Below are 15253 nucleotides of genomic sequence, written 5' to 3' on the forward strand. Positions count from 1 at the left end.
ATAAAAGTAAAATTAAGCAAGTGACATTCATTTTAATAATTTATTTTATTTAATCCAATGTATTCAAAATAGCATTTTAACATGTAAATAATGTAAAAATTATTAATGTGCAATTTTACTTTTTTTGTGTGTGTACCAAGTCTGTGAAATCCAGTTGGTATGTTATACTCACCACACATCTTAATTCGGATTAGCCACATTCAAGTGCTCAATGGCCACATGTGGTGGGCTGGCTCTCATACTGGACAGCATTGCCCTAGATCCTGACGAAACTGCTCAGACTGTTCTCTCAACTTCTAGCCTGTAAAATGGGGAAAACTCACCCTGTCCTGATCCCTTTATAGGGCTGTGTGAGATGCATGAGACTAATAGGTGCGAATGTGCTTTGTAGGCCAAAGCTATTGGGCCCCTCACAGGCCCCTACCTCAGGAGAAAGAAGAGAGTGTTGCCAAAAGCAGCCTGTTAATCTATTGCCTGGTCTTTCAGACTTAGCATGGATGGAACCAAATAGAAGTGTAGCAGGGCCTCGCAGACATCTCCATGTTACAGACCCGTTAAATTTTCCAACAAAAAAATCAGAATAACGGAGGTGAGGTTGTCAAGTGTTGTTTTACCATCTACTATCACAACCATTCTGTGTATTTAGAAAATGAAAGGGTATTTTAATACTATCCCAAGCACTAGGGATGGTAAGATAAGAAAAATAAGCTGCTTGCTCCTGATAAGGTCATAAACTAGTGGGGGAACATGTAGACAAAAAATTTGTATATAATGTATCCCCTATGGCTCTTATTTGCAAGCATCAAAAAACCCAGTTCAAAATGGCATAAGCTAAAAGGGGGAAATTTACTGGCTCCAGTAACTGAAGGCTGCATGGTAAAAGTGGCTGCAGGCCCACCTTGATGCCCCTTGCCTCTCGGCTCTGTCCTGTATCTCTGGCTCCATGTGGCAAGCCCAGCAGCCCCTGGCTCACAGTCCAGCAGAAAAACCAGTGAGCCTGTCTCCAGCAGCCCCAACCAAAAAAGCTCCTGGAGGCTCATGGGCCCTGATTAAATCCTCAGTCACGGTGGGCCCCCCCCAACATGGTGTGCTCCTGGACCAGGAGCATGAGTGGAATGGCTTTCACAAAGGAAAACTGGTCAACAGGTTCTTAAGTTGGGTGGAGAGATGTTAACCGGCTAAGAAGAAACAATGCTAACTAAAAATTATGGGAACATAGAAAAGGTGAGACCAGGGCTAGCTTCATGAGCCTTTGGTCTATGAGGTCCTGCTCTTTAAAGGTCCCACACTTGGTTTACTGTTCTGCTGTCAGCAGTGTGAAATGTTTAATAATTTGGGAACAAGGGGATCCACATTTTTTTTAAAGAATTTATTCATTCATGAGGGACAGAGAGGCAGAGACATCGGCAGAGGGAGAAGCAGGCTCCTGGAGGGGAGCCCGATACAGGACTCGGTCCCAGGTCCCAGGACCATGACCTGAGCCAAAGGCAGATGTTCAACCACTGAGCCACCCAGGTGTCCCTACATTTTCATTTAAATGACAAATTCCATACATATCCTGGATGTGACTGATGTTACATTATACACACGAAGAAGTGACTTTGGAACTGAATTTTTAAAGCTAAAATAGGAATTTTCCCAGTGGGAAGGGCTAACGGATAGAAAGGTGCAGAAGGAGGTTCCAGGAAGAAGGATAAGTATAGGCAACCACCAGGCGGATGGGGAACTTGAAACCAGTAGGGTCTCAGGTGGTTGGGGCTTAACGGGCAGCTGGGGAGTGGCCCCAGTTGAGCTGAAGAGACCAGGACAGAGAAGGATAAGTGGGTGTCAAGCCCCAAGGCTGGCACTCAATAACTATTTCTTTAACAAATTAATAAATACTTTTCCCCAATGCTTTCTTTTATCTAAATTCAATTTGCCAGCATATGGTATAACACCCAGTGCTCATTTCAAGTGAATTACACTAGAAAAGGTATTCAGTTGTAAAACCTTACATTATTGCAAGCGATCATTATAAAGGAACTGGCCCCACTTTCCTGCTTGTTTTTCTACCGCAGAGAAAAGCTAACTTTTCACCATGTAGTATTAGCATCTACTGATCTTTATCATCAGCATGTTAACAAGGTTTGCATTCCACCTCTGTGACTTCACCACCCAAATATTTATGAATCAGAGAGATGTTTCTAAGAACGTGTTTTCCGACTGTTTATAACAATCATAGTGTGCTGTAATTACAAAGATGACGTTTTCAAACCTAAATAGAACAAGCCTCAATTGTGTGGGAGTTCATTGCTTTGGTGATAAAAGAGAAACACAGACGGTGACTCAGGTGGAACACTGTTTCATTTTCATTTTGTGTTTCCTTTGGTTCTACATGTCAGGACATGTTACAGAACCCATGCAGAAGTGTGCTGTGGGGAATGTGAACGTTAACACTAAGGCTTTACATGTGAGCAGGAAAGAACAGCGTCCCCTTTCCAAGGCCTGCATGAAAGGGAGGGGGGGCTTCCCTCCAGCACATGGCTGATGAGCTGGTAATGGCCAATATTTTGCTCCCGGATTACTTGAAAAAATGCTAACGAGGCAACACTGGCTCTTCTGAATTGAAAATCTTTTTGAGACTTATTTCAATTTAAAAGAAACATAAGAGGTGAAAGTAATGTTCAGGTGTTTGCTCAGTGCTGAGTACGGAGACTTTGTCTGCCTTGTTCATTCTTGTATCCCTAGCACTTGAACAACACCTGGCATGTGGCAGGCACTCAATGAATAGTTGACGAACAAGTGAATAAATTTATTCCTCTCAGCAATCCTGGATGGCTGTGACCACTTTCCAGATCAGAATGCAGATACTAAGACTATGTGCTGGAAATTGAGGGAAGGGGATGGTATGTCCAGGCGGGTACGTGTAAGACAGGCAGAGACAACGTGTGGCTTCCTTGGTGACTCACATCTTTGTGACTAAGTGTGTTTCTCTTCTGTAGAACCCTTGGTCAATAGAGAATGACAACAGGAGCAAAGAGGCTCTTCAAGTGTAACATCCCTATCATGATTATCATCTTTATCATCATTATTGACTATAGGCACAGCTTAAAATTATAGATTGAAGAACTGTAAGAAGGTTTCAGAATTTATCATATTAGAAACTCCCATTTATAGAGAAAAAAAGAAAAAGAAAGAAAGAAAGAAAGAGAGAAAGAAAGAAAGAAAGAAATGACTACCACATCTCCTTATCAGACCTCCAAGATAAGTCTTACTATCTCCATTTTCAATGTCCCAGGTCAGCAAATATCAGAGCTGGGACTCTTGTCACCTCCCAGAGCCATCCTATTAGCACAATTCCTTGATTAACACAGAAAGAATCTGACCGTCAGAAGAGGACCCAAGGTTATTCAGTTAGTACAGAACCAGGACCTGAATCTAAAATTGATGCCGTTTCCGCTTACCCAACGTTCCAATTTGAGATGAAAACCCTTTGGATTTCCTTTTGTTTTGTTGATGTCAGTGAATACTAGGGGTAGCAGGACAAAAACAATTTGAGTTTATTGGGAAGTGATAAGTAATAAGTCATTCCGTTTCCCACCTACTACTTTATTTTTTCCTGTAACCCATCTCAGTCCCTGGCACATGATAGGTATTCAGTAAGTGCTTGATACACTTAATTAAGCCAGGATTTGATGTGGATGGAATCTCAGTCCTTGTCTTTCAGTGGCAGGACTAGGAAAAAGTAGGAAACTATACCCTTTGAAAGACATGGGATGACACTAGTTGTTACCTTCATTATAATATAAAATGTATGCTTTTATCTTTTAAGAATTAACATACTCCATTATCAGAAAGTTAAATAATTCAGATATATATATAAAGGGGGGAAAATTACCTATTCGTATTTCCAACCCGAATAAAGCACTTCCATTATTTTATGGCAATCTATTTTTTCTCTATTCATGTATTTTATTGTTTATAGTTTTTATTAAGTTGTGACTGGCATATATTTTACAATACATGTGTCTGGCCTTGTTAAGCTTATATTATCCCCAGCATTCCCTAGGTTATAAGCTCTTTGTAAGCATCTTTTTAAACAGGGACATAGCATTCAAAAAAGTAGGCTCTTACTTAAATCAGCATCTATTTTGTCAATTCTCAATTATGGCTGGCTAGGGTTCACTGACTTCTCCTGGTTCCTGACTCCACTGCTAATTAACCACTTTATCAGAAAGCTAGCTGGTCTCAACATTATTATTTTTGTAGTATTAAGACTTAATTTTTTAAAGCAATTTTAGATTCACAACAAAGTTGAGAGGAAGATACACAGATGTCCCATAGGCCCCTTGGCCCACACATGCACGGCCTCTCTCATTGCCAACATTCCCTATCAGAGTGGTACATTTGTTATAATTGAGGAACTCACACTGACACATCATAATCACCCAATGTCCACAGTTTACACTAGGGTTCACTCTTGGTGTCGTACAGTTTATGGATTTGGACAATTGTATAATGACATGTATCCTTCATCACAGTATCACATACGGTATTTCACTGCCCTAAAAATCCTCTGCCTATCCATTCCCCCAACTTCCTACACACACACACACACACACACACACACACACTCAACCCCTAGCCACTACTGATCTTTTTACTGCCTCCATAGTTTTGCCTTTTCCAGAGTGTCATATAGTTAGAGTCATATAGTATGCGGTCTTTTCAGATTGGCTTCTTTCTCTTAGTAATATGTGTTTATTTATTTTTAATTTTATTTATTTATTCTTGAGAGACACAGAGAGAGGCAGAAACATGGGCAGAGGGAGAAGCAGGCTCCCCACAGGGAACCTGATGCGGGACTTGATCCCCAGACGCTGGGATCACGATCTGAGCCAAAGGCAGTGGCTCAACCACTGAGCCATCCAGGCGTCCCTCCGTAATATGTGTTTAAGGTCCCCAATGGTTTCTAATGGCTTGATAGCTCATTTCTTTTCAGTGCTGAATAATATTCCATTGTCGGATGTATCACAGTTTTTATCCATTCACCTACCAAAGGACAGCTTGGTCACTTTCAAGTTTTGGCAACTATGAATATGCTTTAAGGGTGGGGGGTGGCTATCCATAGGCAGGTTTTTGTGTAGACAGGTTTTCAACTTCTTTGGGTAAACACCAAGGAGTGGGATTGCTGGATTGTATGGTAAGAGTATGTTTAGTTTTATTAGAAACCACCAAACCATCTTCCCAAGTGGCTGTAACATTTTGCTTCCCTACCAACAATGAATGAGAAATCCTCTTGACCCACATCTTCACCAGTATTTGGTGTTGTCAGTGTTCCGGGTTTTGGCCATTCTAATACCTATATAATTGTACCTCATTGGTTTAATTTGCATTTCCCCGATAACATATGACATGGAACATCTTCTCATATACTTATTTGCTATCTGTAGAGCTTCTCTGGTGAGGTGGCTGCTAAGGTCTTTCTCCCATTTTTTTAAATTGGGTCCTTCGTTTTCCTATTGTTGAATTGATGTCAGTATCACTGGCAAAAGCCTGAGGGAAAACACAGATGAAAGCTGTGGAACCAGTGGGGGCAGATTTCATGGCACTTGGTAATTAACAGTAAGTTGCCAATAATCCAGAAGAGGTTACATTAACCCCCACATTGAGCCCTAGAGCCCAGCTTGGCCACCCTTTGTCCTTCTCTCCCTCAAGTCTTTTTGTCATTTTGATGTCTCCAACATGCTGATGCTGGGGCCTCTCTTCTTAGACATCCTACTGCTAAAACCTGTCCCCAGATGAACCCACTAGCCTTTTCCCTGCCCCTAGTACCTATAATACCAATCAGCCCCCTCCCTACCTGCACCCAGCTCTCTGCTCTATAACACCTGAGACAGGGGACTCCTCTAGGACACAATCCAAAATGATTATTACAATCTTCAAGACCTATTATAGTTGTCCTCTCTTGCCTCTCCCCCAACTTGCCCTCTCCTCCCACACACACCTGCTCAGCAGCTGCCTCACCCTTCTTCAAACATACTACAGGTTTTCACAATTCTCTATTTGCACTCATTGCATGCATAGTTATGGTGGGGCCAGCATGTGCCAGACCGGTGCATGGAGCTAGGAATAAGCCTAGAGGCGAGCAGGGCACAGCCCCCAACTTCCTGGCACCCAGAGCTTCTGCATATGCTTCTCTTTATGCCTGGAACGCCTTCCCTCCTCCTCTGACCAGAAAATGCTCAGTCTTCGGCATCCAACTCAAAAGTCACTTCACCCATCAGCCTTTGCCAGCTCCCCTGGGCAGAGCCGTCCTGCCCCACTTATATCAGCCTGTAACTACCTGTTGTCAAAGTCTGTCTCCCCATGAGCTCTGAGCACTTGCGGGGCAGGGAAGCTTCACCGTGTATCTGTAGCTCCCAACCCAGTACCTAGCGCACACTAGGTGCTCATTAAATGCTTGCAGAATAACATATATATGAATATATGAATATACATATATTCATATATTTTCATATAACATATAAACGGCACCTGCTATTGCCGGATACTGTTTCATGCAGGTTAATTGGCCACCTAAACAAGATTTAAAACTCCTCAAGGGTAAGGAATGCTCTTACCCTTGCAACCCCAAGGTGTCTACACATATTGCTGAGAGGATCTGGCAAGAGGACACATTTGAAGAATTGACAGATGGGTATAAACTCACCGGAGTGACTCACTATGCCCTCAGCCACTCCAGTTTCAAGTACGAGTTCATCATCAGATGATTTCAGTTCATCATATTTTGGGAAACAGAATAAAAGTCCAAAAAGCCCTACTCAGTTTACTCAGTCAATAGCAGGGCTTATGTTTGTGGTTAAAGCAAATTATGGAATAATTGCAAATTTGGCAGATGGGATAGTATCACAGAGGGCACAGGGATGTGGCATTTGTCAAGTGAGAATCTTCTGGGACTTTGAGTAAGGTCAACTCTAGAAAGTTCCATGCGTTCGACAAGACTTTGGTAAAGGAACGGTGGCCGTTTTCAACATGGGAAGCAAGGGTAGAGAAAAATAAGCTCTCGAAGATTTGGAGGATGATATAGCTTAAGAGAAGTTTTCAAGGAAGCCAGTGTTTGAATCAAGTGCCTATGAGCAATTTTCTTAACATTTCTGAGCTTTGGTTTCCTCATCTGTAAAACTGAAATCATGATACCTACCTCACAGGGTTATTATAAGGATGAAATAAGATACTTGGTATTTTAAAAAGTGCTTACCATTGTCTGGCATGTAGTATGTGCTCAGTAAATAGTAATTACTAAATATAGTGGGAGAAATAAGTTCCCTTGCTGAGCAAGGAGCCCAGTGCGTGACTCGATCCCAGGACCCCGGGATCACGACCCGAGACGAAGTCAGACGCTCAACCACTGAGCCATTAAAGGTGCCCCTTTAATCTGTTTTAAAATCAGTCTGAGAGCTAGAACTTCCCTTTGGAGTCTAGACATTTCTTATGCATCTGAGTTCTTTGTGACTTGTTAACTTCCGGGGTTTAAGTGGGAGAAAGGAAGAAGGTGACATTTATTGAATCCCTCCTACATGGAAGCCTTGAGGCGGTTCTTTAATCCTTGGGTATTACTCTGTACAATCAATATTGTCCTCCTTTTACAGGGCAAACTGAGGTTTCAGGACCCACCCAAAGCCAAGTAGGAGGTGGCGGCGTGGAGATTTGAACCTAGTTCTGAGGGCCTGCCCAAGGTTCTTTCCAGCCATCTCTGGCTCCTACCCCTCTGCTGCTCACCTTTTCAGCTCCAGGGATGCTGTGCGTGGATGCCCCCCGAAATGTTGTGTGTGGCTCCCACAATCAGCTTCCTTCACCTTGGCTCCAGTCTTGGCAAGGAGGGCATCTCCCAGGACGGAGGGCAGAAAGGGGGCTCAGAAACCTGGCTGCTAAGTTTCAGTGTAAGAATTGATGATCCTGAGACCATGTAGAGCTGCTCTTCCTCTCTTAGCATCATCTCCCCAATATCAAGTGAGGACACTGAGCTTCCCAAGATTTCCCATGAACGGTGGCTGAGAGGCGGTAGTTGTCATGGGTAAGCACCCACGGGGGCAATGACTTACCCTTTCTGTGCCTCAGTGCCCTCATCTCTAAAATGGAGACGTTCGCAGTACTTACATCATAGGGTTGTTCTGAGGATTAATAGCAGTAAGTACACCTAAAGGGCTTAGCTCACAGTCCGGAACACAGTGAGTGCTACATAACCGCATTTGCTGATATTATATTACACTTAAAGGCAGAAGAGAGCTCACTAATCCCATAATCCCACCCCCCACTGCTGGGTCCTAGGAATGGAACTTTCCATGGCCCATCCCATGCCCAAAATGTACTTAATATCTTCTCCCTTTCCTTAAACATTCTTATGTGACTTGTATTTAAACTCTACATATCCATATTTGTTTAATATAAAAAAATGAAGTACTTATTTTTTTAAAGATTTATTTTTTTTGAGAGAGAGAGAGAGAGAGAGAGAGAAAGTGGAGGTGGGACAGAGGGAGAGGGAGAGACTTTCAAGCAGACTCCCTGCTGAGCATGGAGCTCCATACAGGGCTGGATCTCATGACTCCGAGATCATCACCTGAGCTGAAAGCAAGAGTCTGATGCTTAACTGACTGAGCCATCCAGGTGCCTCAAAATAAGAAAGCACTTATTAAGACAGACACTCCAGCAAGATCTCTTCTGTTTACCCCCTGGCTCTGGTGCACAATGGTGCACCCATGTGCATGGTCATGACCAGTTTGATGGAAGTAGATGACTTCCAGGGTCTCTTTGGCTCTGATGTCTTCTACTTTGGAGAATTAGCACCACCCGACTCCAGGAACCTGCTCTTGTGGCCACCTCCCTAGTATCACCCATGCCACCGTTGCCACTAAGCTGGCACAGAGATAGATACCAGAGCTGACGTGCTAGTTAAGCCACAGTGAGCCAATTGCCCAGGAAGCAAGGTAGAAGCATCGCTCCAGCTGTTCTGCCTCTGTTACCACTCATCCACCCATGCCACACACTGGATTTCCTGGTCTAAGGTGGACAAATAGAAAATAAAGGGGAATGGGTAGGTAGAGAGCGGAAGGATGAAAGCAAATGTTCCACAGGGGAAAGTACCTGCAGGGCTCCTTTGTTTGTTTGTATGTTAGGAAGCCAGGAAAATCCACAGGTGGTCACAATTACTGAGGATCCTTCCAGCTCCCACTATGCCCTGTGTGGCCCTTGAAGATAGAAATCAAGACCCCCAGAGATCCCTGGGTGGCTCAGTGGTTTAGCGCACCTGCCTTTGGCCCAGGGTGTGATCCTGGAGTCCCCGGATCGAGTCCCACATCGGGCTCCTGCATGGAGCCTGCTTCTCCCTCTGCCTGTGTCTCTGCCTCTCTCTCTCTCTCTCTCTCTCTCTCTCTCTAATGAATGAATAAATAAAATCTTAAAAAAAAAAAGAAATCAAGACCCCTTTCTGAACTCCATGTAAGCAGTGGGGGTAAATGATGGAATTCAATGCCCTTGCTCCCATAATAAAGACTTAAATTTGTAATAGCACTCTAGCAAAATATTGAAAATACCCTAACTGCTAGAAGTAGGGAAATGGCTAAGTAAATCATACTACATCCATGACTGTGAAAATTTACAGTAATAAAAGTGAGGACAGTCATTATCTCTGGGAGGTAGAGAGAGGTAGGTATGATCCGGAGTTGTCACATGGGGGATCTTCATGTGGTAAGTTCTTGAAGTTTTATTATTAAAACAGGTTTAGGGGCACCTGGGTGACTCAGTGGTTGGGTGTCTGCCTTTGGCTCATGTCGTGATCCTGGGGTCCTGGGATCGACTCCAGCATTGGGCTCCCTGCAGGGAGCCTGCTTCTCCTTCTGCCTATGTCTCTGCCTCTCTCTGTGTGTCTCTCATGAATAAATAAAAAAATTTTTTAAAGGGTATATATGTTCTATATAATCATATGTATGTATACTACATTTCACAATAAAATGAACAACTTTTAATTTTAAGAAAAAATTATGGTAATAAAGACCACATACAATTCACAGTAATAAGCAAAAGAGCAAATTTCAAAGTTGTATGCAATTTCAGTCATATGCTCTTAAAAATCATATGCATGAAGAAATAACTGAAGGGAAACACACCAAAATGTTAATAGTGTGAGACTATGGGTACTTTTCTTCTCTTGCTCATTTCTCAAATGTTATGATGGTTATACATATAATGGTTTACAATGGTGATAGAAAGAAGGAAAGAAAGAAAAAGGAAGGAAGGGAGGGAGGGAGGGAGGAAGGGAGGAAGGAAGGAAGGAAGGAAGGAAGGAAGGAAGGAAGGAAGGAAGGCAGGAAGGAAGGAAGGAAGGAAGGAAGGAAGGGAGGCTCTCCTACTTAATTATTTTCAGGTCACTCTCATATCTGTTATCTCATTGATTCTTACACACCCCTTTGGGAAGTCCATGTTAAATAGTTCTGTTTTTTAAAAAAATAGTTCTGTTTTACAGACTGGAACACAGGTGAAGTGTTTATGACCTGCACTAAGTCACTGAGTTTGCTAGAAGGATACCTCTGAGTGGGTCCCAGGTCTCCTGAGTCCTGCTGTCACATAGCAGCTGGAACCTCATCTTGGACACCCAGGGCTCTAGGCTCCCCACTCTTAAATGGCAATAGCTGTTACCTGGGCTTTGGTCACATATTCCAGGGTGGGTGTCTATGGCAGTAGAAGATGGACTATGTACAAAGATGTCCCCAAAGATGTAATCCCCACCTGAAGTGCTCTCACACCCCCTCCTTTCTAGCAAGGCACCAAAGTCCATTGGTAAAATTCCTTGGAAAGGCTGAGAGAGTGAGAGAGAGATCCATTGTCAGGACCACGGGCTGTTTGAGAATCAAGTTGGACAACATTTCTTAACTCTAGTTTTTGGAGAGGAAAAGTGTTTACCAAAATGGGCCTGTCCTTGTGCTATTTAATGTCTTCTCTCGCCACTTCTCTCCCTCCAGCTCTCCCACTTCTCTCCCTCCAGCTCTCAGGAGAGGTCGCCAGGGGCTTGCAGGATGGCTTCACAGCAGGTGTCTGTTTGAGACCCTCAGAGCTCATCAGCCCAGGGCGCCTCACTTCAGAGAAGGTGGGGCCTTAGAGAGGGAGTAGCTTGCTTAAAGGCAGAAACAGACCAGAACCCAAACCCTCTGCTCCCAGCCCAGGGCACTTTGCACGGGACCACTGGGAGCTTGGAGCAGCACCCTGCACTGAGGAGAGTGGCAGGTGCGTACCAGAGCTGTGTGGGTGGAGAAGGGGGATTCCCTCTCACTGTTTTCTGCACAGAGTCTTATCCTCGCTCCCTTGAAGAATGGTCATTTCTGGATATAGCTCCACTTCGTCCACGGCTGTTGCTACTGACTAAAGGGACAGGATGGGCTCCAGGACAGATTCAGGGGTTTACCCTAGAAAGCTCTTCTTGACTCATAATTAATGATACCACAACTGAGGACTGGCTGGGTGCCCCACGCTCAGTGAATCCTCCCGACAAGTTCATGTGTTAGGTGCCGTTATTGATGCCATCTTCCAGCTGAGCCGAGAGAGAGAGAGAGAGAGAGAGAGAGAGAGAGAGAGAGAGCAATGACTCCTCCAAGGTAACCCAGCTGCTTGGTGCTCAACCCAGCATCAACACACCACCTTCCCCACTTCAGAGTTCCGTATGTGATGCTTCCCCGGTTTTTCTGAAAGGCCCATTTTGGAGGATCTTAAATGAGTAATCCCCACATTCTAACTGACTTTATGGAATGTGTGCACTTTGGGAAGCAGAGCAGAGAAGAAAAATCCGCCCTTTCGTGGTGAGGAAGTGGGTGGAGCCAGATTAGGGCTGCCAGGCCAGCGCCCCGCTGCTTCCCTGATTTTGGGTTTGACTTACCTGCCCTGAGCTCTGTAAGCAAATGCAATCTTGGGGTTTGAAGAAGAATAATGCTGGGGCGGGGTGGGGGATGGGGGTGGAATAGGAAGGGACTGTTCCCTGGACTAAGAATCTGCTAAAACCTTTAAATATCCCTTGAACTTTTTTTTTTTTTTTTTTTGGCTCCCTGCAATGTTTTGGTGTTTGGATTCCGTTGCCACGAGTGGGCTGTTTTTAGCTGCCTAGTTCAGTCCCCTCTCCTTTTAACTTTTTCCCCTTCCTTTCGCACATGCCCCGGCATGAAGTTTCCAATTCTTATCTCAGCAAAACACACTACGGCTGGTCCGAATGTGGATTCCCTCGGTGGGTCTCCAGGGTGGCACCTCAGCAGTATTCAAGTTTCTGCTTAACCCTCTTCCACTGAGGATTAAACACCCCTTCCCACCCCCATCCCTTCCCCAAACCCCAGCCCCAGCTTCCTTTCTCAGCAGGGAGGGGAGGTATGCTTTGCCTTTGGGTAAAAGAGCATTTTGGTCTGGGGAGCTTTTCTAGCCCCCTCTGCTCGATGGGACACAAGGTGCACGCTAGACATTGGTGGCATTAACTCAAGTCAGGGTGAAATGAGGACACACAGGACTGAGATATTGATCACTCCTCCAGCACCGCACACACCTCGAGGCTCTTCTCTTGCACGGAGGCTCTTCTCTTGCACGGATCTCTCCCAGTCTCCCTCCAGCTGGGCAGGCATTTCACAGCCCTCCTGGGGGCTGGGGGCAGGGAGGCAGGCAGCGGCGGGTTTTGTTTTCCTTGGATAAGAGTTTCATTCACCAGGGACGGACTTACTTCTCTGTCAAGATTCTTATCACTTTTAGAGTTTCAGTGGGACAGAGAGGCAGAGAGTGCGAGGCTCACACTTCTGTGAACAGCATTTTCTACCCAGATGTGACTTGGAGATTGAAAACCAAGACTTACTCGAATGAAACAAGACCACTAGAAAAGGGACGGGAGGCACGATGGTAATAAAAAGAAACGGCTGGGGGCTGTGGACTCCTGTGTCGTAATTACCCTTCTCTTGCATTGTTTCGTGGAGGCTGGTCTGGCTGTTTGTTTACCCTACGCCCTAAATTGAATTCCCCCGCAAGGACAGGACTAAACCACAAATCTGGCTTGGGTGTATTAAAATGTAAACCGGTTTAAGATTTCTGCCAGCATTCCACGGAAAGAAAAAAAGGGGGGGTAGTTTTTTTTTTTTCACATGTTCTCCTCCATCTCCTTGTTTCACTTTAGGATCGTGCAATTTATTCCAAGGCGATAGATGTAAAGAGGCATCCGGTAGATGCCAAATAATTTTCATTTGAATTTACGAACGTTCTTCCTCCCGGTCCTGCAGCGTCCTCGGGGTTGTGCCGACACGCCCGGGGCTTACCTGCCCGCGCGTCTGCAGGAGGGAGGGCTGCGGGAGTGTGGGGCTGGGTGCGCGGCGGAGTGGGCGTGGGGCCGGAGGGTGCGGCCCGGAGAGCCGTTACCTGGGCGAAAAGTAAAGCAAAAACAACCTCCCCACGCTTCCCGCGCGGCGCAGCTGGAAACTCGGTCAGGTCCGGGGCTACCTCCTGGAGGATCTCGGGTGAAACCCCTGGGCTCCCCGAGGGGCTGCGGGCCGGAGGGTGGGGGGACTTCCGAGGCTGCCTTCCACGTTGTCACGTGCGAAGCTTGGCGAGGGGGTGCTCTGAATGAGGTTCGGGGTTGGGGGACACGAACACGGGCGTGGGGACCTGCAGTTTCACCTGCAGCTCTGAGGCTGTCTGCCCCAGGCATCGGAGGGGCTGCGGAAGCGGACAGATATCCCCCGGGTGTGCAGGGCTCTGTGTGTAAGCGGGGGTAGGGGCGGTGTGGGAGGAGGGGGCGACCCCTCCATTACCGCGGACCCTAACAGGTTAGGGGGTGCAGGTGCGGGTGTGGGGCTGCCGGCGAGGCCCGGGCTCCCGGGCACGTCTAGCTCTTGCCTCCAATCACCAAACCATGACCTTCGATCGCCTCTCGCAAGAGGCAGGTGGAAGCAGAGGTTTCTGCCCCCGACCGTGCCCCCAACACGCTAGGGGCGCGCGCCGGTCCCTCCTCCTCCCCGGCAGGTTCGAAACTTCGCGAGCCACCCTCCCCCGTCCACGTTATGTTCGTCCTTGGGCAGCTGAGCAGATCCCTGGTTTTGCCACTTTCGAAGCCGAGACAGCTGGGGTCGAGGAATCGGAACCCGGAAATCGGTTTTAGGGTTCAAATCCAGTTCTGCTGAAGCTCCAAGCTAGTATCTGGGGCCACAGGACCCCCCCCCCCTTTCCCGACAGCCGGGCTTGAGTGTCGGAGGAATTTTTGAAACTGGGCCTCATTTCGGCTGCGGTCAGTGCGCCCCCACTCCCCGCCGTCCCGTCCCGGCCAATTCCGCTCTGGGCGCAAAAAAAACCCAAAAAAACAAAAAAACAAAAAAACCCAAAAGCAAGCAAACAACAACAAAAAACACGTGAAAGGCGAAGATGGGTTTCCTCCTTAACTTAGCGTAAGAGGGTGGAGACACCCCCCGCCCCCGCAGATCAAAGCCCCCTCTGGTCCGTCCGCGGCCCCGGCCCCACTCGTGGCGCCCAAGTCGCCTCTGGGTTTCCAGCTCTCTCGTCTTTCCGCGCTGCGTGCGTTTCGCTGAGAAAGTGCCCGTCCATTTCAAATGCTTCGCGGTTGTAAAAAAACCCTAATCGGCGCGGTCCTGGCCCTGGCCCCGGCCCGGGAGGCCCGCTCCCCGCCGGCCCGGAGGCGGTGCCGCGTGTGCGCCCGTGCGGGGGGCGCAGGCGCTGCGGGTGGGGGCGCCCGGTGCCCGCGAGCGCTGCCCCGCGCGGTCGGGTCAACCCGCCGACTCCAAGCGGGCCGAGCCGCGGAGGTCACCCCCGGCGGGTAACCGCGTGGGCTCACGCAGGGGGCGTCTGGGCACCTCTCCCACCGCGCGCACCAGCGCTCCGGACCCTCCCTGTTCCCCCACCCCCACCCCCACCCCCCACTTGGGAAGGCGGCGTGCGGCCGGGGAAGGGGTATTTTCCTGAGGCTCCAGAAAATGACCACGCATTTTAGAGGAAGGTCGTGCCCGCTTCCCAGCCTCACCTAGACTGGGCCGCGGCCAGGCCCCGCCCCGCGTCTGCCCCCATCCCCCAGCCTAGCGGAGGGAGAGATGCCAGCGCAGTGCAGTCATGCCGCTGGCTTGGGCACCATTGGCTCATGCCTGGAACACGCAGCGGCGAGTACGCACATCTGGCGGCCCGCCCGGCCGGCTCCGGGCCTGATATGGAGAGAGAGGGCGGGCGGCTGCGTGTCCCGGCGCAGGACGCCGGGGGA

Source organism: Canis lupus, chromosome 7 (genome assembly GCF_003254725.2).
Source record: "Canis lupus dingo isolate Sandy chromosome 7, ASM325472v2, whole genome shotgun sequence".
Classification (NCBI taxonomy): domain Eukaryota; kingdom Metazoa; phylum Chordata; class Mammalia; order Carnivora; family Canidae; genus Canis; species Canis lupus.